The sequence below is a fragment of the Oncorhynchus tshawytscha genome, linkage group LG04, assembly GCF_018296145.1.
Source record: "Oncorhynchus tshawytscha isolate Ot180627B linkage group LG04, Otsh_v2.0, whole genome shotgun sequence".
NCBI lineage: Eukaryota > Metazoa > Chordata > Actinopteri > Salmoniformes > Salmonidae > Oncorhynchus > Oncorhynchus tshawytscha.
Genome location: NC_056432.1, coordinates 16,269,997 through 16,297,097, shown reverse-complemented (window position 1 = coordinate 16,297,097; position 27,101 = coordinate 16,269,997). Strand labels below are relative to the sequence as shown.

Below are 27,101 nucleotides of genomic sequence, written 5' to 3'. Positions count from 1 at the left end.
TCCCCACACTGTAGGTTATACAAAATGTACAGGTGATGAAGACTGGATCCCCACACTGTAGGTTATACAAAATATACAGGTGATGAAGACTGGATCCCCACACTGTAGGTTATACAAAATATACAGGTGATGAAGACTGGATCCCCACACTGTAGGTTATACAAAATATACAGGTGATGAAGACTGGATCCCCACACTGTAGGTTATACAAAATATACAGGTGATGAAGACTGGATCCCCACACTGTAGGTTATACAAAATATACAGGTGATGAAGACTGGATCCCCACACTGTAGGTTATACAAAATATACAGGTGATGAAGACTGGATCCCCACTGTACAAAATATGTAGGTTATACTGGAAAATTATACAAAATATACAGGTGATGAAGACTGGATCCCCACACTGTAGGTTATACAAAATATACAGGTGATGAAGACTGGATCCCCACACTGTAGGTTATACAAAATATACAGGTGATGAAGACTGGATCCCCACACTGTAGGTTATACAAAATATACAGGTGATGAAGACTGGATCCCCACACTGTAGGTTATACAAAATATACAGGTGATGAAGACTGGATCCCCACACTGTAGGTTATACAAAATATACAGGTGATGAAGACTGGATCCCCACACTGTAGGTTATACAAAATATACAGGTGATGAAGACTGGATCCCCACACTGTAGGTTATACAAAATATACAGGTGATGAAGACTGGATCCCCACACTGTAGGTTATACAAAATATACAGGTGATGAAGACTGGATCCCCACACTGTAGGTTATACAAAATATACAGGTGATGAAGACTGGATCCCCACACTGTAGGTTATACAAAATATACAGCTGATGAAGACTGGATCCCCACACTGTAGGTTATACAAAATATACAGCTGATGAAGACTGGATCCCCACACTGTAGGTTATACAAAATATACAGGTGATGAAGACTGGATCCCCACACTGTAGGTTATACAAAATATACAGGTGATGAAGACTGGATCCCCACACTGTAGGTTATACAAAATATACAGGTGATGAAGACTGGATCCCCACACTGTAGGTTATACAAAATATACAGGTGATGAAGACTGGATCCCCACACTGTAGGTTATACAAAATATACAGGTGATGAAGACTGGATCCCCACACTGTAGGTTATACAAAATATACAGGTGATGAAGACTGGATCCCCACACTGTAGGTTATACAAAATATACAGGTGATGAAGACTGGATCCCCACACTGTAGGTTATACAAATTATACAGGTGATGAAGACTGGATCCCCACACTGTAGGTTATACAAATTATACAGCTGATGAAGACTGGATCCCCACACTGTAGGTTATACAAAATATACAGCTGATGAAGGTGATCAAAAACAATCAGCTTAATTACCAATTGCAAAATTACCTCAACCTGAGAACTAAGGCTAAACTCCTCAAACTCAGGGAACATGTCTGAGTAGGCCTACAAGGCAAAGCTGTAGTAATAGCATGCGACCTAGACAAACAGCTCTCCATGAATGAGGATCCTATAAAATAAGGCACATTCTAAAATGGCCTACCCTCACCTGGCATAAACCATTCACACCTTTAGGCTACACAGGTAAATGCTTAATAAACCGTGATACTGTGATAATACACTTGAATGGAAATACTATTGCACTCCTTTACATAACAATGGCAATGACATTCTCGTTACTGAAAACAAAGACACAAGCAGCTTCTTGCTTTAGCTTATCGTGGACACGACCATTGGGTGCAGCGAAACCACCCAAATTTATAATTCGACAAATCCCATGCAACCGCGTTAGAAGTTCATGTAGCCTAATTACAAGTTAAAATACTTGAATGTGTTATGTTCTATTGTCTACACCTGGATTAGACTGACAAGGTATAAATTAACATGAAAACATGCATTAGCCTACTTCTCCAAGACAAGCTCAAAGCTTTTTGTGCTTGCTTCGAGGCAATCAACCGAGTCACTCCTAAGAGGGCCCTCGCTGCTGAAGAGGACTGTGAGCAGACTTGAGTAAGACGTTCAATCGTGTGAACACTCTCAAAGCAGCCATCCCAGATGGCATCCCCAGCCGCGTCCTTAGAACTTGAGCGAAACAGCTGGCTGGAGTATTTTTGGACATATTCGACCTCTCCCTCCCTGTCCCAGTCTGTGATCCCCATAAGCTTCAAGATGTCCACCACTTTCCCTGTACCCAAGCAAACAAAGGTAACCTGCCTAAATGACTATCACCCTGTAACACTCACTTCTGTCATCATGAAGTGCTTTGAGATGCTCATCAAGGACAAAATCAGCTCCACCCTACCGGACACCCTGGACCCATAACAATTTGCATGTCATCCCAACAGATTGATACACGATGCAATCGCCATTGCTCTGCACGCTGTCCCTTCCCACCTGGACAAGAGGAATACCTATGTGAGAACTACAGCTCAGCTTTCAACACCATAGTCCCCTCCAGGCTTGTCACTAAGCCCAAGGCCCTGGGTATGAACACCTCCCTCTGCAACTGGATCCTGGACTTCCTGAAAGGCAGACCCCAGGTGGTGAGGGTAGGCAACAACACCTTTGCCACGTTGACTATTCTCAACACGGCCTCCTGGGGGTGCGTGCACAGCCCCCTCCTGTACTCCCTGTACAACCACGACTGCGTGGCCATGCACAACTCGGACAACACCACCATGCACAACACCATCATTAAGTTTTCCGGTGACACAACGTTGGTGGGCCCGATCACTGACGGCAACGAGTCAGCCCACAAGGAGGAGGTTGGAGCCCTGACAGAGTGGTGCCAGCCTCTCCCTCAACGTCAGCAAGTCAAGGAGCTGATCGTAGACTACAGGAAGCAGGGGAGGGGGCATGCCCCTATTGACATTGAATTGGCTGCAGTCGAGAGGGTAAAAAGCTTAAAGTTCCTCGGTGTGCACATCACAAAGGACCTGATATGGAACAGTCACACTGACACCGAGGTGAAGAAGGTGCAACAACCCCTCTGCAACCTCAGGTGACTGAAGAAATATGGCATGGGCCCTCAGATCCTCAACAAGTTCTATAGCTGCACCATCAAGAGCATCTTGACCAGTTTCATCCCTGCCTGACATGGTAACTGCACCACCATCAAACAAATGGCTCTACAGAGGGTGGTGCAGACGGCCCAACCCATCCCTGGGGGCGGGCTCCCTGCCCTCCAAGACATCTACAAAAGGTCATCCTTGAGGAAAGCCTGGAAGGTTATCAAAGGCTTCAGTCAATGAGCCATGTACTGTTCACGCTGCTACCATCCGGAAAGCAGTATCGGAGCATCAAGACAGCTTTTATCACCAGGCCATCAGACTATTGAACAGCTGTCTCCCTGCACAGATCTGCACCTTGTAGACTATCTGTACCTTGTAGACTATCTGCACCTTGTAGACTATTTCCACTGACTCCCCGCACATCCAACCCTTACACATATACAGTTGAAGTCGGAAGTTTACATACACTTAGGTTGGAGTCATTAAAACTAGTTTTCAACCACTGCACACATTTCTTGTTAAATTAACAAACTATGGTTTTGGCAAGTCAGTTAGGACATCTACTAGTAATTTTTCCAACAATTGTTTACACACAGATTATTTCACTTGTAATTCATTGTATCACAATTCCAGTGGGTCAGAAGTTTACATACACTAAGTTGCCTGTGCCTTTAAACAGCTTGGAAAATTCCAGAAAATTATATCACGGCTTCAGAATCTTCTGATAGGCTAATTGACATAATTTGTGTCAATTGGCGGTGTACCTGTGGATGTATTTCAAGGCCTACCTTCAAACTCAGTGCCTCTTTGCTTGACATCATGGGAAAATCAAAAGAAATCAGCCAAGACCTCAGAATTTTTTTTTGTAGTCCTCCACAATTCTGGTTCATCCTTGGAAGCAATTTCCAAATGCCTGAATGTATCACGTTCATCTGTACAAATAACAGTACGCAACTGTAAAAACCATGGGAACACGCAGCGGTCATGCCTTTCAGGAAGGAGACGCGTTCTGTCTCCTAGAGATGAACGCAGAACAGAACCCAGAACAACAGCAAAGGACCTTGTGAAGATGCTGGAGAAAACACGTACAAAAGTATCTACATCCACAGTCAAACGAGTCCTATATCGACATAACCTGAAAGGCCGCTCAGCAAGGAAGAAGCCACTGCTCCAAAACCACCATAAAAAAGCCAGACTACGGTTTGCAACTGCACATGGGGACAAAGATTGTACTTTTTGGAGAAATGTCCTCTGGTTGGATGAAACAAAAATAGAACTGTTTGGTCATAATGACCATCTTTATTTTTGGAGGAAAAAAGGGGAGGCTTGCAAACCGAAGATCACCAACCCAACCGTGAAGCACGGGGGTGGCAGCATCATGTTGTGGGGGTGCTTTGCTGTAGGAGGGACTGGTGCACTTCACAAAATAGATGGCATCATGAGGTGGAACAATTATGTGGATATATTGAAGCAACATCTCAAGACATCAGTCAGGAAGTTAAAGCTTGATCGTAAATGGGTCTTTCAAATGGACAATGACCCCAAGTATACTTCCAAAGTTGTGGTTAAAATGACTTAAGGACAACAAAGTCAAGGTATTGGAGTGGCCATCACAAAGCCCTGACCTCAATCCTATAGAACATTTGTGAGCAGAACTGAAAAAGCGTGTGCGAGCAAGGAGGCCTACAAACCTGACTTAGTTACACCAGCTCTGTCAGGAGGAATGGGCCAAAATTCATCCAATTTATTGTGGGAAGCTTGTGGAAAGCTACCCGAAATGTTTGACCCAAGTTAAACAATTTAAAGGCAATGCTACCAAATACTAATTGAGTGTATGTAAACTTCTGACCCACTGGGAATGTGATGAAAGAAATAAAAGCTGAAATTAATCATTTTCTTTACTATTATTCTGACATTTCACATTCTTAAAATAAATCGGTGATCCTAACTGACCTAAGACAGGGAATTTTACTACTACCAAAATATCTGTCCTTTTGTGTGGAGTCAAATGGAGGGAAAATGTCCAGCATGACGATGGCTCACTGATATCTTCACAAGGCCTTATTCAAAAAGATGGATTCCAGAAACATTTCCTTGACTCGTGCTGGGAAGTGGAAAGGTGGTAATTTCCAGTTGAGAATTAGTAAATACGAGTTGGATGCATTCACATGCTTTGAAGATGTTTAGAAACGTCAATTGGCTAATGGCAAACAAGCTGCGTCAACCATTAACTAAATGTACACCTTGTCATACTGGCAAACAAATTATATTGTTAATATATTATAGGAAATAGATTGATTTTTAAAAATCATGTTTTGTTGTTGCATTTAACTGCCGAAAAAAGGCTGTTATCAAGGTCATTTCCTTAGTAGGTGGTGTCCAAGGTCAGCATGTGGGAGAAGTCGGAGGTCAGGGATGAGAACTGAGTTTCCCAATAGTAATTGCTGCAGGGACGTTCAAGTTGATTTTTCCCAGTCGTATGTGGTGAATTTCACCTTCAGACTTGGTTATGAATGATGGTAAATATTCAAGGTGTGTATGCATGAGCACAGATTGGAGTAGGCTATCAAAATCAAACAATGCACAAGATAAAAAGAAATTGTTTTAAAAATGCAGTAAATAACTAAATAAGCCATTACAGTATGATTCTGCAACAGAAAGCAACAAGAAATGGATATTGCGCTACCATTTAATGCACATTAAATCAATGTATTACTTCTGGATTTACTACAGTAAATTGGAAAAGTAATACCCCATGCTAACTTTCAACTCTGTCAGGAAAAGCAGGAAACCACCTGCCATTGACATCATCTGAAGTTAACGCCCCCTTCTTCTAGGTTTAATTTATACCCTCACATACACCTGGATTAGCCCTCATTGTCTTTGTGCAAATCAGACCGTTTAAAGCCAGATTATTTCAAATTTTATGTTCATTAGTCCAGCATAAAATAGTCATTTAGTCCAGCTCTTTATCTGGAAATCGCCCCTATATAGAGTATATCTAAAGAAAGGAGGGACAGGCTACATATTTGTTTTGTTTCTGGAGATGGCCATCATGCAAGTTTAAATGAAAGCGGGACGTGGGGTGTTGTTAAATGTACAGTGAGTGATGAAGGGGTATTCTTTTGCTCCTTCGTGGATGGTAGCATTCTTTTGAGGGCAATAATCCAGGGTACATATGCCACCGCTGACAAAAGTCTATGTGTCCCTGATCCCTCAGCGGGCTAAATATACTCAGGAGTGACTGGGGCAGGTGGATCGGGGGAGGGGGACGTGGGGTGGGGGGTTTGGGGAGAACAAGTCTTGGGTTCAGTGTGGAGAGAGATCAGGGGAAAAACACAACCCGAAACAGGGGTTTATATTCAAAGCCAGCTGGTCTGGCTTTTATACATGCAGGACATTTTTTGTTTTACAGTGAACTTTTACTCTTCTTTTACACTTATCTCTAACTATATATATTTTCTTTACCTGTGACTGTTTGATTGAGCTGTCCCTCAGCTGGTCCTGTAGGGTGGTACTTCCTGGAGAAGCAAAGATACGGTACGGGTGAGTTTACAGAGCACACCCTTAGCTTCCCCTTCTACTTTCCATGGTGTACTGTGACTTTCTGCTAGATGAAAAATCTGGTTCTGGCAGGGGCACTCTTTTTGCCATAGACTGGATGATGACCAGCCATAAATCTGTTAAACAACTAACTATATTGTAATATAGTATTGGCAATAGTGTTAGTAAATTATTTATATTGACTTGTGTAGCCTATATTGAAAAGTGAAACAGTAAATTTGTCGTGTACGAACAATAAAAATACATCTGGATCTGCAATCAAACCCATTCGGGCAGAGAATGGACGCTAGGTTATTTTTTACCTCAGGTACAGTACTTACAGTTAGTGTGTGACAGAGAACCAAGATGATGGAAAAGCTTAACGGTTGAGCTATGCTGAAGTTGGAGATCGGGCAGTCACAAACAGCTGTTGCCAATCACTTCTGTACCAGTGAATGGCCCATGGAGGATCCTGTACTGTAGCTACATAGGTTGGAGTTTTACATGTATACCTTTTCATTTCTCCAAGCCATGACAAATGGTTTGACTCTCTAGAGTAACTTCATACTGTCTTGTATTTTTTGTTTGAATTCGTCACAGTCAGTTTGGGTTATTGGTCTTCCTAAGGTTAATTGCTAAGAACACCTCGTTGCGTAATCTGAAATCATCTGTGAGTGAAAAGTGTATGGCTTCAACATGCTGTTTGCCTTAGAAATAGCTTACCCCGCAAGGCAGCCACCTAAGTGGCTGCAGACTTCAATATCAATTTGTATCACACAGAGGCCAACACTTAAATAAGACATTTCTCGCTAAGCAGTGAAACAAAGAGGAAATTTGTCATATTACACCAACTGAGGGGAGTTGATATTGAACTAACTGCCTCTCTGAAGGCAGGGGAAGAAAAATGTACTAAATAGCAGGAAAATGTCCTAAAACAACACCAAAGAATTCCAACCCAAACAAAAGTTGAGATTGATTTTTATGGATGCTGAAAGGCTTTGTTCAACTTTTTCTTCTGACATTTGATTCAAGGAATTTTAGTAACCTACGCAACGTGTTTGAGTACTGTTGTTGATGGCCCATCAGCAGGCAATTAAGTAGCAGTGATAGCTATTATTAAAATGTACTAAAAACCATAATAATAATAATTTAAATGTTATTATAAAATAAATACATTTTACATAGTATTAATTTATATCACCACTATTTGATATGCCATATCAACCAACACATTGAGACACAATTACTGCAAATTAATCCATGGAATAAATGTGTATATACTTTACCATTTCTACATCTCCCGTCAAAATGCTTAGGTTTTCCATTTGAAATCCTGGGTGTCTGGGGATATTCTCTGTAGCTTTGGTTCTGTGTCACCTTGTTAGGTTCAACAAAGTGAGCCATTACTTTCCTTCCTCTTAATATCAACCCTGAAGAGAGGGGACCTTAGAAGCATTGACCCAGTAAAAACCTCTCTTCACTTACAAACCTTTTCGCCGCAACAGTCCAGCGCTTTGATGGGAAATGGAGTTGAGGAAAGTCATTGTTTTTCCTCTCTTATCCAGGCCTCTCTATCCCTTTGAACTTCCAACCACCACCCCCATCCTGTTGCTTCGCCATCACCCTGTACCGTTGTACTGTTGCCTGTACTATATTACTTTGATGTATGTGCCCATCCTTCTGAGCTTCTCACAGTCTTGATACACTCCAAATTGACCTTCAATCAGTTAGTAATGTTAACGACAACTTATGCTTAGTGTGGGGTTGATAGCACTCTTGACATTTGCAGCAAAGAGAGAACCCCAGGAATGTTTAAGGCTGTGTTTGTATCTAAACTTAGCTTCCTTGATTGCAGAGATTACGCTTGTGAACACATAATACGCTTCATGTTATGAGTCTGGTGCAATTGATATGTTCGTTTGGATTTGCACTAAGCCTTACGGAGAAATAGATTGCGGCGAAAGCAAAGTGGTACATGGGCGTCCATTGCTACTGATTTGTTTTAATTTCTCTTGGCGTATGGCTTTGCAGTAGTTGTCGTGGTAATGCTGCCTATTGGTGCTCCAGACGACGTGATCTTCCGTTACACAAGCCATACATTTCACATTTAAAACAAATGATCACTGAACCAAGACGTATTACACACATGGAAGTAGTTTCATCGTGGCGGCACTGAAAGGACAAGTACCTTCGTTCCACTGTAATTTCTTGCAGTAATGGGGCGGTAGTTTTCCTTTGTCTTCTATTTGCTTTATTACACCATTTCAAATCTCCACGTTCCAGCCGCAGTCCGGCCTCATTTAGGAGAAATCCCTTTCCAGTCTGAGTCTACCGCCCTGAGCAGTGTCGTTGCCTGTACAGTACACCACACCACATGGTTTCTCTGCCGCTAGAGTGCCTGTGCACTAGAGTTGACTAAATCTACAAAACATGAGTGGTGCTCGCTAGGCAGCGAAGCAGCAAGCCTTTTGATCTGCAGCTAATCTCAGTGGCCTGCCTCTCATCTGATGGCGTCTGAATAAGAATAAGTCGGATTGATGCTGGAGGCACGGAGAGGTTTAGACGCCGCCTCGCGTCTGCCACACGCTGCTCCGCCGCGTGCCTTCCTTCACCGGGGGTCGCTGGGCCTACTGTGTCATGTCAGGTCTGCGATTCACATTAACACACATCAACGTCCATTGGCATAGCTTGACAGCTAGATGTTTTCAAAGGCAGTTGCTGTATGGCAAGGTTCCCCAACTGACTGTAAAAACACCAGGAAATCAGCTCCAAGTGATTTTAAGTTTGGAAATCTGTTCCCAAGTATGCCAGCACGTACTAGAGAGACACGTGATCATCTACAAATCTAAGCAAGGTTTGAAATGACTATGTTTTAGACAAACATTATATCTGTTTGGGCTTCTTAAGGTCAATTTGCAGTCTACCAATTATTTGTAGTTATGTTCCGGCTCCCTGACCACAGCTGAATCTAGATGACAGTCCCTGCTGTATGGTGTAGGAGATGTGTACTGCATAGTTCTACTGAGTGGTGTTTAGTAGTGTTGAGAGGGATGTTTAGTAGTGTTGAGTGTTTAGATTAGTGTTTAGAGGTATGTTTAGTAGTGTTGAGAGTTTAGAGTAGTGTTTAGAGGTATGTTTAGTAGTGTTGAGAGTTTAGAGTAGTGTTTAGAGGGATGTTTAGTAGTGTTGAGAGTTTAGAGTAGTGTTTAGATGGATGTTTAGTAGTCAGGAGAAGAGCTGGAGGCCACAGCTGCTGTAAGGACATGTGCTGTGTAATGGTTCTCATAGGAATAAGAAACAGTGATCAGATCTATTCTTCCTTCCCCGGATCTCATGCCCTCACTTTAGACTCCAACCACACTGACGAACGACAAACTGTGTCACCTAAACCTGATGGTTTACAAGTCATGCAGGTCTCCAAAAGGCCCAAAGCCTGGCATATAGACTGACCCTGTTTATAATGTTTTAATTTCACCTTTGTTTAACCAGGTAAGCTAGTTGAGAACAAGTTCTCATTTACAACTGCGAGCTGGCCAAGATAAAGCATAGCAGTGTGAACAGACAACAACACAGAGTTACACATGGAGTAAACAATAAACAAGTCAATAACACAGTAGAAAAAAAAGAGTCATAATCATTGTGTGCAAAAGGCATGAGGAGGTAGGCGAATAATTACAATTTAGCAGATTAACACTGGGGTGATAAATGATCAGATGGTCATGTGCAGGTAGAGATACTGGTGTGTAAAAGAACAGAAAAGTAAATAAATAAAAACAGTATGGGGATGAGGTAGGTAAATTGGGTGGGCTATTTACCAATGGACTATGTACAGCTGCAGCGATCGGTTAGCTGCTCAGATAGCAGATGTTTAAAGTTGGTAAGTTGGTGAGATAAAAGTCTCCAACTTCAGCGATTTTTGCAATTCATTCTAGTCACAGGCAGCAGAGAACTGGAAGGAAAGGCGGCCAAATGGGTTGTTGGCTTTAGGGATGATCAGTGAGATACACCTGCTTTAGCGCGTGCTACGGATGGGTGTTGCCATCGTGACCAGTGAACCCTAGATCAGCCATGGCACGGTGTTGATAGGTCCTGGGGTTTGGGCTGAACAAAACCTATGGGTGCTACGACATTCTTGTCACTCCAGTGGCCTGGATTTTCAGTTCCCGTTTGAATAATTTATGATTGGCTCTGATTGGCTTTCTTTACAACCTGTAGCGTGCAAAGAGCAGTATGGCAGTATCGCTACAGAGCCTCACTCACACACAACCTGCTCTGTACACCCCCTCTAACCTGTACTCCCACTAAGCTGTACACCTCCTAACCTGTACACCAACTAACCTCTACACCCCGATCCTATCAGACTCTTCTGTTACACCCCTGTTCTACTGCACTGTATGTGTGTGTGTGTGTGTGTGTGTGTGTGTGTGTGTGTGTGTGTGTGTGTGTGTGTGTGTGTGTGTGTGTGTGTGTGTGTGTGTGTGTGTGTGTGTGTGCGCGTGCGCGCCTAATTGCATGCATACTTCAGGGCCAAATATATCTCCAGAAAGCTCTAGAATGAATTCTGAAGATGGTAAAGCGCATTCAGACTGGGTAGACTTCTTGTATATGCTGTATAATTACAGCTAAACCTACAAATTATATCAAATTTCTATGATTTTATGTCAAACACTTGTGATTTAGACTACGGCAGTAGGATTTACAGTGTGTTAACAATGGCAGTGTTCTACCTTAGTGGTTCCTGTACCACCAACTGTATTTTGTTCTGCCCAGAGTACCCCTGAAGTACCCCCTCATGTGCATTTATCCAGTAAGCCTATGGTTTCATGAGTCTTCTCAAGTACCCCCTGTGGATAGGCTAAGAACCCCCTTTGGATAGGCTAAGAACTAACTGTGGATAGGCTAAGAACCCCCTGTGGAGAGGCTAAGAACCCCCTGTGGATAGACTAAGAACCCCTGTGGATAGACTAAGAACCCCCTGTGGATAGGCTAAGAACCCCTGTGGATAGGTTAAGAACCCCCTGTGGATAGGCTAAGAATCCCCTGTGGATATGCTAAGAACCCCCTGTGGAGAAGAACTAAGAACCCCTGTGGATAGGCTAAGAACCCCTGTGGATAGGCTAAGAATCCCCTGTGGGTAGGCTAAGAACCCCTGTGGAGAGGCTAAGAACCCCCTGTGGATAGGCTAAGAACTAACTGTGGATAGGCTAAGAACCCCTGTGGATAGACTAAGAACCCCTGTGGATAGGCTAAGAATCCCCTGTGGATAGGCTAAGAACCCCTGTGGAGAGGCTAAGAACCCCCTGTGGATAGGCTAAGAACCCCTGTGGGTAGACTAAGAACCCCCTGTGGATAGGCTAAGAACCCCTGTGGATAGACTAAGAACCCCTGTGGATAGACTAAGAACCCCCTGTGGATAGGCTAAGAACCTCTGTGGATAGGTTAAGAACCCCCTGTGGGTAGGTTAAGAACCCCCTGTGGATAGGCTAAGAATCCCTTGTGGATAGGCTAAGAACCCCCTGTGGAGAGGCTAAGAACCCCCTGTGGATAGGCTAAGAACTAACTGTGGATAGGCTAAGAACCCTTGTGGATAGGCTAAGAACTAACTGTGGATTGGCTAAGAACCCCTTGTGGATAGGCTATAAAAAAACCTGTGGATAGGCTAAGAACCCCTTGTGGGTAGGCTAAGAACCCCTGTGGATAGACTAAGAACCCCTGTGGATAGACTAAGAACCCCTGTGGATAGACTAAGAACCCCTGTGGATAGACTAAGAACCCCCTGTGGATAGGCTTAGAACCCCTGTGGATAGGCTAAGAACCCCCTGTGGGTAGGCTAAGAACCCCCTGTGGATAGGCTAAGAACCCCCTGTGGATAGGCTAAGAACCCATGTGGATAGACTAAGAACCCCCTGGAAGTTCTAGTAGCCTTGGTTGGAACCACTGCTCTACCTTGATCATGTGAATTTTCACATTATAACTATGACTGCTGAAATGTCAGATCACGTGTGTGATCTTTCCACTGCTACGGGGTAACACACAACATCTGTCAGGCATAGCTTCTGCTCAGCCTCAGGAAACACCGGTTGGCACCATTCGACTGGAAACAAAAAAAAATCTACATTGGCATCCCCACTTTACAGGCTCCTGAAGAAAGGAGGGCTGAAACAATGAAATAACTGTGCCAGTTTCTGAGCAGTTAGGAGTGAATTACTTGTCAGCCATTCAATTGGAGGAAAAATCATTAGCGAGTGAGAGGCACTTCTTTTTTCTCACATGCAGTAATCTGGAGACAAAGGGAACTTTGAGTGAAATACTGAAATATACAGTGAAACGATGTCAGTCACACATTCTCCGCAGGGAAGAAAAGAGGACTTTAGGAAGCAGTGATGACTGTCCCTGACAGCATTTGTGATTTTAGGAGCCTAAAACATTGGACATAAAGGTGGCTATATCAAATTGAATTTGATGTGAATATTAAAACTATGCATGTATTGATGAAATATTGAGCTTTTAATGAGGCTGTGTGATGCTATTTGAATTATCATCTACAAAGGAAGTAATTCGTAATATTTCACAATCCATTGAAACAAAAATGGAGCAATGACATGCATACCTTTCATTAACAAGGAAACATTATGTGAACTGTTTGGGGTAAAATTATTTGTGGCTCATTGTTAGATAGCTGAACGATGAGTTCTCATCAGTTTCACTGTGCAATGCAACTCACAGCTCATTTTGCTTAACCAGTTGAATAAGCTTTGAAAAGGCTCAACAGCTCCCCTATAGGCAGCACTCGTAGTTGCATAACACATACATTACATTGGTCTCCAGTCCACATGGAGGGTACAACAATACTTCACACTTTCAACATCAAACACTGGGAATCTCACATGATTATCTCATCATTATTTGAATAATTAATCAATGTATCTATATAATCACCAGCCAAGTCTCATATGGCATATGTTCAGTAGTAGACAGTATGGTTTTCCAGAGCGGGGTAGGTGGTGGTTATCTCAAAGTGAAGACCCAACGTGTCCCTAATGGTGGCCTCCCCTTTCAGTACGAATAGCAGTAGTTCAGCCAGTGAATACAGTTACACGACCATGGGCCTTTTCCTGTGGGGTAACAGGAGTGTCAGGCAGAACAAAGGGAGAGCTTGTCATCCTGCCAGCCTGCTCTCATAGACTAGACGTAGCATAGTAAATGTAAATCTGGGAATCCAAATTAACATAATATGTTACGTTTAGTATGGTTACATAAGACAGAAGGTACCTAATGGCAAAAACTAAAATAGTGTAGTTGGTTGGGGTGGATGGATGGATGGATGGATATCACAAATGTCTAGAAACCCAAAGGTTGCGTGGTCAAATCTCATTAAGGACAACTTTAGCATTGTAGATAATTAGCAACTTTGCATTTACTTACAACTTTGCAACTACTTAGCATGTTAGCCAACCCTTCCCCCATCCTCTAACCTTAACCTTATCTCTAACCTTAACCCTAACCTTAACCTTAACCCCTAACCCTAACCCCTAGCCTAGCTAACGTTAGCCACCTAGCGACCTAGCTAACGTTGGCCACAACAAATTGGAATTCGTACCATATCATACAGCAAATTCATAAGATATTGTACATATTACAATTGGAACAATATCATACGAATTATAATTTGTAACAAATCATAGGAAATGTTATTTTATTATTTTAAAAAACAAATATTTCACCTTTATTTAACAAGGTAGGCTAGTTGAGAACAAGTTCTCATTTACAACTGTGACCTGGCCAAGATAAAGCAAAGCAGTGCGACACAAAAAACAACACAGAGTTCCACATGGAAAAAACAAGCATACAGTCAATAACACAATAGGAAAAAAATGATGTCTATATAGTGTGTGCAAATGGCGTGAGGAGATAGGATGATGGACATCTACAAATTAATACGTACCTAACTAAACTTAACATATCATACTAATTGTTACGTCTACCCTTGAGTCCAAGTTGGTACTACTTGTGCCTCATCCATAATGGATCAAAGGTGTAGAGTTCGGACACTGTTTGAACAACACAACATGCAAATGACCAGAATTGTCTCTCACTTGGCAAAGCTCTATAGTGATTTCACCATTGGTTCACCATGCAGTCATCATGCAAAAGGCATGGGAATACTTCCAGGCAAAATATCATAGTCAGTGGGTTATATGCAATTAACTAGACCTCGAAAAAACGTTTAGTATTGAAAAGTACAATTGTGAACATATTATAGTCAGTAGGTTATATGACATTAATTAGACCTCGAAAAAATGTTTAGTATCGAGACGTTCAGTTGTGAACTTGTTACCACTGCATATGCATTACATCTTGGCATTGTAGCGTTGGGCATACACAAAATGGAATTAGACAGGCCTTGCTCAGAAAAGCGCCTCTAGCTAAATTAAAGCTCTTTAGGACTTTATGGGGAAAATAAAATAACATACTGCCATAATGAATAGTGAAAAGACTGGCTCTCTGCATTGTACGGAGGGAACATTTTCCATGGCTCTTGAGCCACTGCTAGTGGGGGGAATAGTGAGGGGATCGGACCGTAAAAGAAAGATAGCCCTGTTCGTTGATCCCTGTAATGGCCTGTAGGTCTGGGGGTTAAACAGTACAGTATAATCGCCATGTGTCTCCGGCTAACAAATCAAATCAGTCCCCCAAAAAATGGTCACATGCGCCAAATACAACAATACTTACTTACAAGCCCATAACCAACTATGCAGTTTTAATACAAGTAAGAGTTAAGAAAAATATTTACTAAATAAACTAAAGTAAAAAATAAAAGAACAACAATTAAAGAAGAGTAACGAGGCTACAGTACATACAGGGGTACCGGTAATACGCTGTTTTCATGGGTGAATTCAATGGCTCAGGCCAGAGAGGGTGTCTAGAACACTACTAGGCCACACTAGATCATTATTATACCATATTTTCAGACTCTCAACCTGGGAATCTGGGAAACTAATTTGATTGTGTACGGAAATATATTGAGATATTAAACACAATTGTCTCGCTTGTATCTATGGTTTCAAACATAAGGATGTATGGCATCGGTTAATTAAAAAGTGTCTTTCTCACCGTTGATCTTCTAATTATACTGAACAGTGGTATCCTTCTACAACTGTAATTACTAATGATATTGCCTTCAGAGTTTCATTATGTGCTTTATTATTAAGGCAGACAAAATGATATGTAATGTAATGCTTTGGATCACTTAGACAAACAGTGCAGCAGAGAAGGGAATGGAAAGGTCCTATATCTTTGTCTCTGATTATTCTCATGTGGACTGTGTAGTGAGTATTGTGATGGTGTAGTGAGTATTGTGATGGTGTAGTGAGTATTGTGATGGTGTAGTGAGTATTGTGATGGTGTAGTGAGTATTGTGATAGTGTAGTGATTATTGTGATGGTGTAGTGATTATTGTGATGGTGTAGTGATTATTGTGATGGTGATGGTGTAGTGATTATTGTGATTGTGATGGTGTAGTGATTATTGTGATGGTGTAGTGGTGTATTTATTGTAAGTGATTATTGTGATAGTGTATTATTGTGATGGTGTAGCGAGTATTGTGATGGTGTAGTGATTATTGTGATGGTGTAGTGATTATTGTGATAGTGTAGTGAGTATTGTGATGTGTAGTGAGTATTGTGATGGTGAAGTGAGTATTGTGATGGTGTAGTGATTATTGTGATAGTGTAGTGAGTATTGTAATGGTGTAGTGAGTATTGTGATAGTGTAGTGAGTATTGTGATGGTGTAGTGAGTATTGTGATGGTGTAGTGAGTATTGTGATGGTGTAGTGAGTATTGTGATGGTGTAGTGAGTATTGTGATGGTGTAGCGAGTATTGTGATGGTGTAGTGAGTATTGTGATGGTGTAGTGAGTATTGTGATAGTGTAGTGATTATTGTGATGGTGTAGTGAGTATTGTGATGGTGTAGTGATTATTGTGAGAGTGTAGTGATTATTGTGATAGTGTAGTGATTATTGTGATGGTGTAGTGAGTAGTGTGATGGTGTTGTGATTATTGTGATAGTGTAGTGAGTATTGTGATGGTGTAGTGAGTAGTGTGATGGTGTAGCGAGTATTGTGATGGTGTAGTGATTATTGTGATGGTGTAGTGAGTATTGTGATGGTGTAGTGAGTATTGTGATGGTGTAGTGAGTATTGTGATGGTGTAGTGAGTATTGTGATGGTGTAGTGAGTATTGTGATGGTGTAGTGAGTATTGTGATGGTGTAGTGAGTATTGTGATGGTGTAGCGAGTATTGTGATGGTGTAGTGAGTATTGTGAAGGTGTATCTTCCAAGAGATCAAAAGCCAGGACAAACACACGCTTGCGGACACACGCCTGCGGACATTCACACACACCACACACATTCCCACGATCTATAGCCTTGTGGATCCTGTGTGGAGATGGCCTTTAGGTCTCTACAAACTCCCTCTGATGCGTTTGGTAGTCTCATCATGTAAAATCAAGCCAATGTCAAAACAACACCTGTCTCTCTCCAATAGGAGACAGAGAAAAACTGTCACACACCAAAAACTGGAAGCCTGTTCAGACAGAGCAGCACCACTTCAAATATGTCACTGCAGCGCTAGCTAATTCTCTGGAGTGGGACTGAGTGCTTCACAACATTATCAACTGTGACAGGCAGATTGTGTTTTCACGTGAGCATGATCGACAACAGATTACACACGGCCTGGGCTGTTCCTGTTGGCCCAAGAAATGTGTTGGTGTTTATCTCACTCTTATTAAAGGCAGACTGGCTACTTTGCTTCTTCCAGTCACACACACACACACACACACACACACACACACACACACACACACACACACACACACACACACACACACACACACACACACACACACACACACACACACACACACACACACACACACACACACACACACACACACACATACACACACACACACACACACATATATTTAGGCAGCCCAATTATGTGTGTGACACATGCTCTGAAGTCAGTGCCAGGGAAGGCTTCAGAAACAATCTGAGCCAGATCAAAATCACTAACCACACTTTGTGTGTTTGACTCACATCCAGTCGCCATTTTCCTCTTCTCCTCTATGCACAATGCATGCCAAACCTCATGAAATTGCATTTGCCCAAAAGCCTACCGTCTGTGTACACATGGTGACATATTTCAAATTGTATAATCATTCTGGCAAACAGTGCGTTTTATTCATGGAACTTTGAAGCGGCTGTCAATTCCTCTAAAGTGCTAAACATGTTCAGGTCGGGATCTCTCATAACTGGGAGAGACAGGGGGAGGGAAGGCCCAATAAAGTATGTCAGGAGGGGACAGTGGGCTCCAGGGGTGGGCTAAATGTAGTTTCATTGGAAATATATACACACTTAACACTAAACTAGACAAATCTCGGGTCAAGTTAAAAGTAAAGGAACGTGGTATATTATGCTCTCTGACCCTTTCTGAAATTAGATGACATGTCCCATCACTGTAGGAATTAGATTTACTCAAATATGGTTAGCTGATTAACGGACAACACTCAACATTCCAGTGGGTGGTAAAATAAACCATGTGCTTCGTGAACAATATGATTTGGAGACAAGATGTACTTTGACTATAAAACAACGTTTTGAAAACGTTTTAAACAAATCAAAACGGAACTAAAAAGACTATTAGGCAAAAACCTCCATGGACACTATTACATCTGTAAACTACACAATAAGGAAGCCATGTATTGGTGTGAAAGCTGAATTGTAGTTACAATATATTATGACTGATACATGTGAAAACTTAAATAAAGCTTATTTTAAACCAAAAAAAAGATAGATTAAATAGGGTGTGGGGTTGCTATCAGCATGCCAGATGAATTTATTTTTATTTTTTATTTTATTTTACCTTTATTTAACCAGGTAGGCTAGTTGAGAACAAGTTCTCATTTACAACTGCGACCTGGCCAAGATAAAGCATAGCAGTGTGAACAGACAGCAACACAGAGTTACACATGGAGTAATCAATAAAAAAATGTTTTAAAGAGTCTATATACATTGTGTGCAAAAGGCATGAGGAGGTAGAGCGTACAGGTCGCAGTGGTGGGTGGTATAAGGTGCTTTAGTAACAAAGCGGATGGCACTGTGATAAACTGCATCCAGTTTGCTGAGTAGAGTATTGGAAGCCATTTTGACTATCCTACCGAAGTCGAGGATCGGTAGGATAGTCAGTTTTACGAGGGTAAGTTTGGCGGTGTGAGTGAAGGAGGCTTTGTTGCGAAATAGAAAGCCGATTCTAGATTTGATTTTGGATTGGAGATGTTTGATATGAGTCTGGAAGGAGAGTTTACAGTTTAGCCAGACACCCAGGTACTTATAGATGTCCACATATGAATGCGTCAGACCAGTTTAGGATACTAAGTGTCACGCCCTAACCTTAGAGTGCCTTTTATTCTCTCATTTGGTTAGGTCGGGGTGTGACTAGGGTGGGTACTCTACGTTAGTTTTGTTACTCTTTATTGTTTTGTTGCTGGTTCACATTAAATAACATGATGGACGCCTTCCACGCTGCCCCTTGGTCCAATCCTTCCAACAACGATTGTTACACTAAGTCAATCTATTTACAAGACAACTGAGCATAAGACTACAAGGAGAATGTGAGATGAGCAGATGTATCAATGTCCTAAAATTGCTGTCCACAGAAAAACAGGGTGGCACAACAATGTCTGCAGATGTGTAACATTTAGTTGGTAACTGTATAGCCACAAGACAAAACAGACTTAGTCAGATATGCTGACCCGATCAGTCTCACTCCACTCTCTAATGGAGTCAGTAATTAAATCCCTCTCTAAAGTTATCCAATGTAAATAATATGATCATGATACTACTTAATAGCACATTACAATGTGTCTGCCCATGATGCGTAGCACTGACAGTGCTTGACTATGACTATTTTAGAACTATTTTCATATTGTCCAAAAACCATATGCTGTGTGGCCAAGGTGACTGTATAAGCCAGCAGATGGGGAAAACCCTCATCCCATCTAATTTGCAACACCATCGAACAAGTTCCGTCATTTCAGTGTGTTGATGCAATAACTCCCTTTTCCATAGACTCCTCCCTCTAGATCCTGGCCACTTCAGGACACCTATCATACCTTCAATATTATATTTTCATCTCTCACATACGCTTATATAAGTGACTAGTTTAACAAGCATTCTCCCAGTCTGATTGCCTTACTCTGATCTCTCCAGGTGCCAAACGACCCAAGACAACCTCAAAACACAGACACCCACCAGGACATTTCTGATGAATCACTGAGAGACCACAAACAACACACACACACACCCCACAGAGAGGGCACTGAGGCTGATGTCTGGAAAGTGGTGGGTACAAGCTCCTTTAAACTGTACAGTCTGTCACTCCATAGCAACACATAATAAACTGTACATCACTCCATAGCAACCCATAATAAACTGTACACTCTGTCACTCCATAGAAAGCCAAAATAAACTGTACAGTCTGTCACTCCATAACAACCCATTATAAACTGTACAGTCTGTCACTCCATAGCAACCCATTATAAACTGTGCAGTCTGTCACTCCATAGCAACCCATTATAAACTGTACAGTCTGTCACTCCATAGCAACCCATAACACACGTCACAGTGTGTTGGAGTGACAGACTGTACAGTTTATAACAACACACACACACACAGTTTATAACAACACACACACACACACACCCCACAGATACTCGGCAGCACACCGTGAGTAAAGCTCCACAAATCATCTCAGGACTAAGATTCCTCTATCCCATGTCATTCAGCTACAAAGTTGTGTGTTATGTTAAAGTTACTATGTGACCTGTGTCATGTGTGGGGGTCACTTAGTGTTTTAGCATGCTGAGCTCCATGACCTACCCTTGATAACTGTCATGATGTGCGATGGGCCTCCTATGTCTAATAGCCTCTAGCCTATTGATTGTTCTAGTGTTCATCCAGAGGAAATTCAATTAAAGATTAAAGGGTCACGTGACGTGAAGGTGGTATCCTGAGTAATCGGACACCAAAGGTTTCAGTTACAGACCCTAGTGTCCGCCCGTCAAGCAGATTAGCCAGCTTGATTTATTTATTAACTGATTTCATGTTCCTCTTTTTTTCTCAGACTTGCCTTGTACAGTACTGAGGTGACAGACCCGCCCAGCAGATAAAGGGTTAAAATAATGCTAAGCTATTCTACAGCCAGGTAGACTTTTGACACAAAGGCCAAATGTTTCTTACTAGGGGAAATTAAGAGGACCATTTTTTAAACAACTATTCCAGAATGTTGAAGCTGAGATGCATGATGTGAATATATCAGAACTGTGGTATTACCGAACCTATCTGAGGTCCATCTCACAAATCCTTTTGGCTCCTTTGTCTTGTCTGAAGTGGCATACTTGCTGTACCAATTGTTATCTTCACACTAATTGAGTGGATGATTTGAGATCATTTGGTTGGGGGATAACCCTTGCTAATTTGCTCATGTTTACTGTCTGTGTCAGGCCTTATCTTGGGAGATAACTGGAGCATGGAGAATGATTGACAGGTGCAGAACAACTGTGGATGAACGTTACATTTTCTCACAGAAACATTTACTTATGCAAATATCTGAATGTTTTTAGAAATCGTCCTGTGACAAAAATGAAACAATGTATTATTATTATTATTATTATTATTACTATAATTGTACCTGTTTAGTCCATAGGCTATGCTGCATCCGATCAAAGACAATATTACAGTCAATTGGGCCTTCATATTTAACGCTTAATTAATGACAGTGTGTAATGTTAATAGAATCAATTACAAGGACAACAACCACAACAGTTTGGCCACATGAATTTAATTAGGTGGGCCCAGCTGTACAAGTTAAAAGTACACCCTCCACGGTTATTTATTTAAAGCACATAGCCGCCATAATCATACTCTCTGACAGTCCTTTCACAGTGCTTAATTGTCCGTCCACTTTATCAGGTTTGTGATAATAATGCATTAGTGCTAAGCCTCTCTCATCAAAGTAGTTGAGAAATGTGAGCCCGCCCCCTTTCAGGAGTAAAACCTAATATTTCTCTGCGCTGGGAGAGGGTGAGGGAGAGACTCGGCCAGGATTGTGGGAGCGAAGAGAAACAGCCCTCACAACATCATCAGCTACAGACGTCCACGGCTTCAACCGTCCCTTCTTTTCGCCGACACATCACTGGAGACCAAGCAACCATCCTCACTGTCCTCAAAGACACAGTCAGACGAGAGAGTGGCTAGTTTTTGATATTATTTCATAGTGCCGTTCTTTTTTGAGTTGCGTTGCTACCAGTGCTGGATTTAAGTGCGTCTTTGCGAAGTCCATCCCGGGCACCCAACGGCTTCCTGTACGCTCTGTCATTCGGCCGGACGACACAACCGGAGACTGCCTGTGGTATCTCGCACTTACCGGACAGATTTCATGCATAATAAAGTGAGTAACGTGCTCCTACATCTATCAAATCTTTGTCATATCCAGAGAACACGTTGTATCTCGATGGAAGCAGCGAGGCGTCTTTATTTATAATCTTTGGTGTCAGTTTGACATCACCGGGAAACTTGAGCGCTATTTTGAAGCGCGTTACCTCCCCAAAAACTTCACTACACCTATTGATACAATGTGACAATGAACATCTTATCTCAAAGCATTTGACAACGGTGTCTGTTAATTAAATAGGCTACAAGCAGCAAAATAAGTACGAGTCAAGTTTTGTCTCGTGGTTTGTTGTCACATAAGTGTTGCTTTGACCTTGCAGTGTTTCTTTCCCACAATATCGCAGCACCATATCCACAGGCGCACAATAGACTGATAGAGCTACTGGCAGCGTCCTATATTGGCGTTATGGCATTATATTATTCAGCATTTTACAATAATTCCTCTGAAATATTTGTATAGGCCTATTAGTTTAAATATATACATATATATATATATATATATATATATATTATATATATATATATTTTTTTATATCTATATATTTAAACCAATCTATATATTATGGCATTATATTATTCAGCATTTTACAATAATTCCTCTGAAATATTTGTATAGGCCTATTTTAAACTAATCTATATATTTAAACCAATCTATATATATATATAATCTATATATATATATATATCTATATATATATATATACCGGTAGGCGCGTAGATACATTTATAACAAGTCACAACCCGGAATAAAATTCATAATTTCTGATGGTCTCACAAATGAGTAAAGTATTGACTGTTAATAATGATGAATAATGAAGTATACCCTGCTTTATATGAGTGGCCCATTTTGTAGATTGAATTCAACTTGTCAGAAGTTAGGCTTGCCACATTTTACATTACAACAAAGTTTCCCAATGCATTCTGAATGAATGCAACTCAACATAATCATGTTTTACTGGTATATTATGAAGATGTGAGTTAGTTGTCTTAATTGACTCTTTTTAATGATTTAAAACAAGTCACATTCACACCTGTTAACTGACATTACTGCCAGATCAAATGATTCAGCTTCCCTGTTGGATTTGTATGCCATAGTTTCAAAGTCTAATAGAACATCCAACTATACAATATTCATGTGTAATTGTAATCAGTCAAGCAATGTCGCTAAATTGTGGAGGATAGATAGCCTAGTGATGACAATTCAGACAAACTAAAGTGTGTCTGTTTTCTTGGGGCTTAAGGAAGGAACTAATAGGTTTTTGCCGTTTCTACCCATCAGAAATATAAGTACCTAATTATTAAGCTATATGCATAGCATATTTTTGGGCTGTAAAGTCAGGGCTCTATGTTCATTGAACAAATATATTATATATAACATTTCACTCATGATAGCTTTTGTATAGTAGAAATGTTCTGTGAAGTCTTTAAACCAGGCTAAATTGAGCTTGTTATAAAGAGTGGGACAGAGAACACTGTCTGAAATAACTGTAAATTAAAAATAAATGTAAATTAAAATTGCATTAATATTTTGGATATAATATAATTTGGAACCCCTCATAGATATTTACACAAATAGAGTAAGGCACATTTTATATATTAAATAGTGCCTTCATTTCTGATACCTTAGGGAAACTTAGCTTGCTAAGACTGAGTGTGTATTATGCAGATTGTATGTGCTTGTATATCTAATATTAATATAATAATACTTTTTATACTGTAAATTAGTATCATGATGTGAAATGAAAATTATCTATTTACTCAATGCCATGATTTCTCAAAATTAGTCACAATTATTGAATTGCCTAATTCTGAAGTTTCTGGATTATTTTGTAGAAAGGAATTGAGCAGAGGCAGTGATTGTGAGGACATTCTGGAAAAGTACAGCCCCATCCAGAGGCTTTTAGAGTTGCTACCACCTCTGGGCTGTTGGACTACTGGAAATACAAGCAACGCTCAGTGCAAGGCTAATGTCTCTGCGTTTATCAGTAATATCAGCTCAGTATTCAGTAAAGTGGGATTTGCTTGTTTGATTCAAGGCTCCAGTGTATTTTGCATTACTCAGAATGTTCTGGACGTTCTGTTGTGAAGGAGTAGATGGGAAGTTGTCCTTTGGCAAGGAGTAGTGGACATACACATTTACTGTACTCCTTCCCACTCCCACCATCAATGAAGATGTTCTTTGTGTCGCTCGCCTGTTGCTCTCTCGGGATTTAGAGTTAGGTTAATCTGCTCAGAGGGAAGGTGAGCACTCACATGTGGACACACGATTACACACAGAGGACTCTCTCAGCCAAGCTCTGTAATATCAGAGGCTCTCTCCCTCTCTCTCTCTCTCTCTCTCTCTCTCTCTCTCTCTCTCTCTCTCCCTCTTTCTCTCTCTCTCTCTCTCTCTCTCTCTCTCTCTCTCTCTCTCTCTCCCTCTCTCTCTCTCTCTCTCTCTCTCCCTCTTTCTCTCCTCTCTCCTCTCTCTCTCTCCCCTCTCTCTCTCTCTCTCCCTCTCTCTCTCCCTCTCTATGCTCTCTCACTGTTCTCCTCTCTCTCTCTCTCTCTCTCTCTCTCTCCTCTCTCTCTCTCTCTCTCTCTCTCTCCCTCCCTCTCTCTCTCTGCTTTGTTTCTCTTACTCTTCTCAGACATGTCCTTCCTAACAAATCATTGGGGATTTTGGATGCCGATTCACAAAACCAACAGTGACAACATGCTCTTACCCTTCTCACAAAGAGGGATTAGGGGGTCACGTGTCACTCTGATTGGCCAGGGCATTTAGCTGATTGTCGAAACACATCGCTGTACACCAGGGGCTCAATAAAGCTGTATTCACGTGAAGGGACACCCTTTGTGCCAGGATCACTGCTTTTCTGTAAACCCAAAAAACATCTTCAGCTTCCTCTGAGTGACCAGTGTAGTTAGAATGTTCCTCTCTAGTACTGATTTATGAACAGAGAGAAGATTTACTGGTTGATATTCAACAGCATGACCTGAGAGAGTTCAGCTCCCTGTTGGCATTCAGTGCAATGAGGAAATCTGTCAAAGAGTGCTTGATTTAAGGCGTACACTAGCATGCTCCGTAAACTCTAAAAAGGACTGCTGAATTTGGTCGCTTACGTTTGAAGGGAATAGTCTCGACAGTGATACTTATGGGCATATGCTACATAAGCAAGGTTCAAAATACCATCCTAATGAAGGAAAAAGTAAATCTATGAAAACATTTTTCTAAATAGAAACATCAGAAGCGTTTACGTTTAAGCAAATCATTTAATAGCCCGTATTGCTTTACTTTAAAGTTAGATTTTTTTCCCCCCCAGTAATGGTCGCAAATGTTTTGGAAGGGGTTTGCAGAGTTTGCTCAGTTAAACATCAGTAAAACACTTTAATTTGCAGGTTAGCAAGATCTTGTGGTAGATACTAGATACTGAAGTAATTGCACTTTATGCCCTTTGGCTTAAAGAAGCGGGTAACATTTGAAGCAATTCAGAGGAATCTTATTTACTTCAGATGAGGAGGAGACATCATATTTTACACCATGAGGTGATATTCTCACAAATGACATTGTATTTTTGGGTCCTTTTTCCACAAAAATGTGACGATGATACACTCAGGATCTCCAGTGTACAGTACACAGGAAGGGTGCTTTTCTTCTCCTATTTGATCTGAAATGAACAGTGCAATAGAGCTGAGCTCTGCTCGGAATAGCTCACTGGAGTTGTTCTGCTGTATTGGAGTAGGTTCAAATCATTTGATAACTTAAGGCAGGTGTTCCCTCTACAGCTAGGTATGGGCTGAATATTGTTCTGTTTAGCTTCATTTTTTTTTTTACTTACAAAAAAGTATCTGGGCAACCTAAGCATGTGTTTATTTACTAATTTAGTGCAAATCCCAATTATATTGTCCTAACGGATGTGTGTTGGGAATATTTCCCTCTGTGTTTGTGTTTATTGCGAGCATTGTCACAGTATCTTTATTAGGCTGCAATTACTAATAAAGTTAATAAATAAGCCCAAGAATGTATTGTAGTCCTTCAATGCTTTCTGATGTATTTCAATGCAGATATGAGTGTGTCCTGGTTTGCATAACGAAGTCTTCTGTCTCTATCTAGTAATTAGCCATGACGTTCAGCAACTTTTCCTCAATGCTATAAGTGGAAGGGGGTGTGTGGGGTTTGTTCACTAGGGTGTTAAAGATCACAGAGGAATATCTCATGCTTTGATGTTTAATTGTATTGTAAAACACATTTTAGAATATTTCTGCATAAAGTAGAATTCTAGCTGTTCTGTGCTTTGTGTTTGGTGTTCCTTTTGTTTGTTTGTGAGTCTGTGTCTGTGTGTGTGTCTGTGCATTTGTGTGTGTGTGTGTTTGTTTGAATTAGTTTGTGTGTCTGTTGGTAGACATTGAAATAAGAATTCATGTATTTTGTTTTGTATTCTCACATGGAGGAATTGATGTGTGGAAAGATGGTAGAGTCGAGAAGAAAGTGTCAATGTGATGGCTGGAAAGATAAACTGAGGAGAAACAAATCGTATGAAAGAGAATATAATACAGACTTTGAAAGAGACCGAATTAAACGATAAAGAATGAGATTGACAGGGTTGAAGAGCTTGTAGGAGAGAAAAAGTGTTTCTGTCCATTGGAAGACTGAAGTCAGTGTCTCCTAATGTGTGATAGAGATGTCGTTGTATTCCAAATGGACTAGACTAGAAGAACAGGACTTCCTGCCTGTTGCTTCCGGTTTCCTGTTTCCTGTTTCCTGTCAGGCCTGGTCATCATGGCGGCTGCTTGCTGGGTGGTCTGGGCAAGACAGGACAGGACAGATCTCAGCGCTACTGACCACATAGACTACTAATATCACCAGCTCCAGCCTTTAACTGCATATATGCCAGGCTAAGATCCACCTAAAATACCCACATATGGAGCTCGCCATGTAGACCGCTACCCTGGACTGTCTGGATTGAGAGAGGAGGACAGTAGACAACAGAGAAAGGAGGGTTGGATGTGATAAGAGGGAG

The 27,101-nt window shown here is 41.2% G+C and overlaps 1 protein-coding gene across 9 annotated transcripts in view; it reads left to right on the top strand.

Annotated features, from left to right (window-relative positions):
• Positions 1-6,351: 6,351 nt before the first annotated feature.
• LOC112249437 (myocyte-specific enhancer factor 2C) overlaps positions 6,352-27,101 on the top strand; it is a 110,533-nt gene continuing 89,783 nt past the window's right edge. The window contains exons 1-2 of one of the 9 annotated variants that reach the window (XM_042320369.1): positions 6,352-6,583; positions 19,861-19,992. The gene's annotated coding sequence lies outside the window, so the exon portion shown is untranslated. Of the gene's footprint in view, positions 6,590-19,860; positions 19,993-21,583; positions 22,100-27,101 lie in introns of those variants that run through there. The other 8 variants (XM_042320368.1, XM_042320372.1, XM_042320370.1 and 5 more) reach the window with 8 other exon arrangements.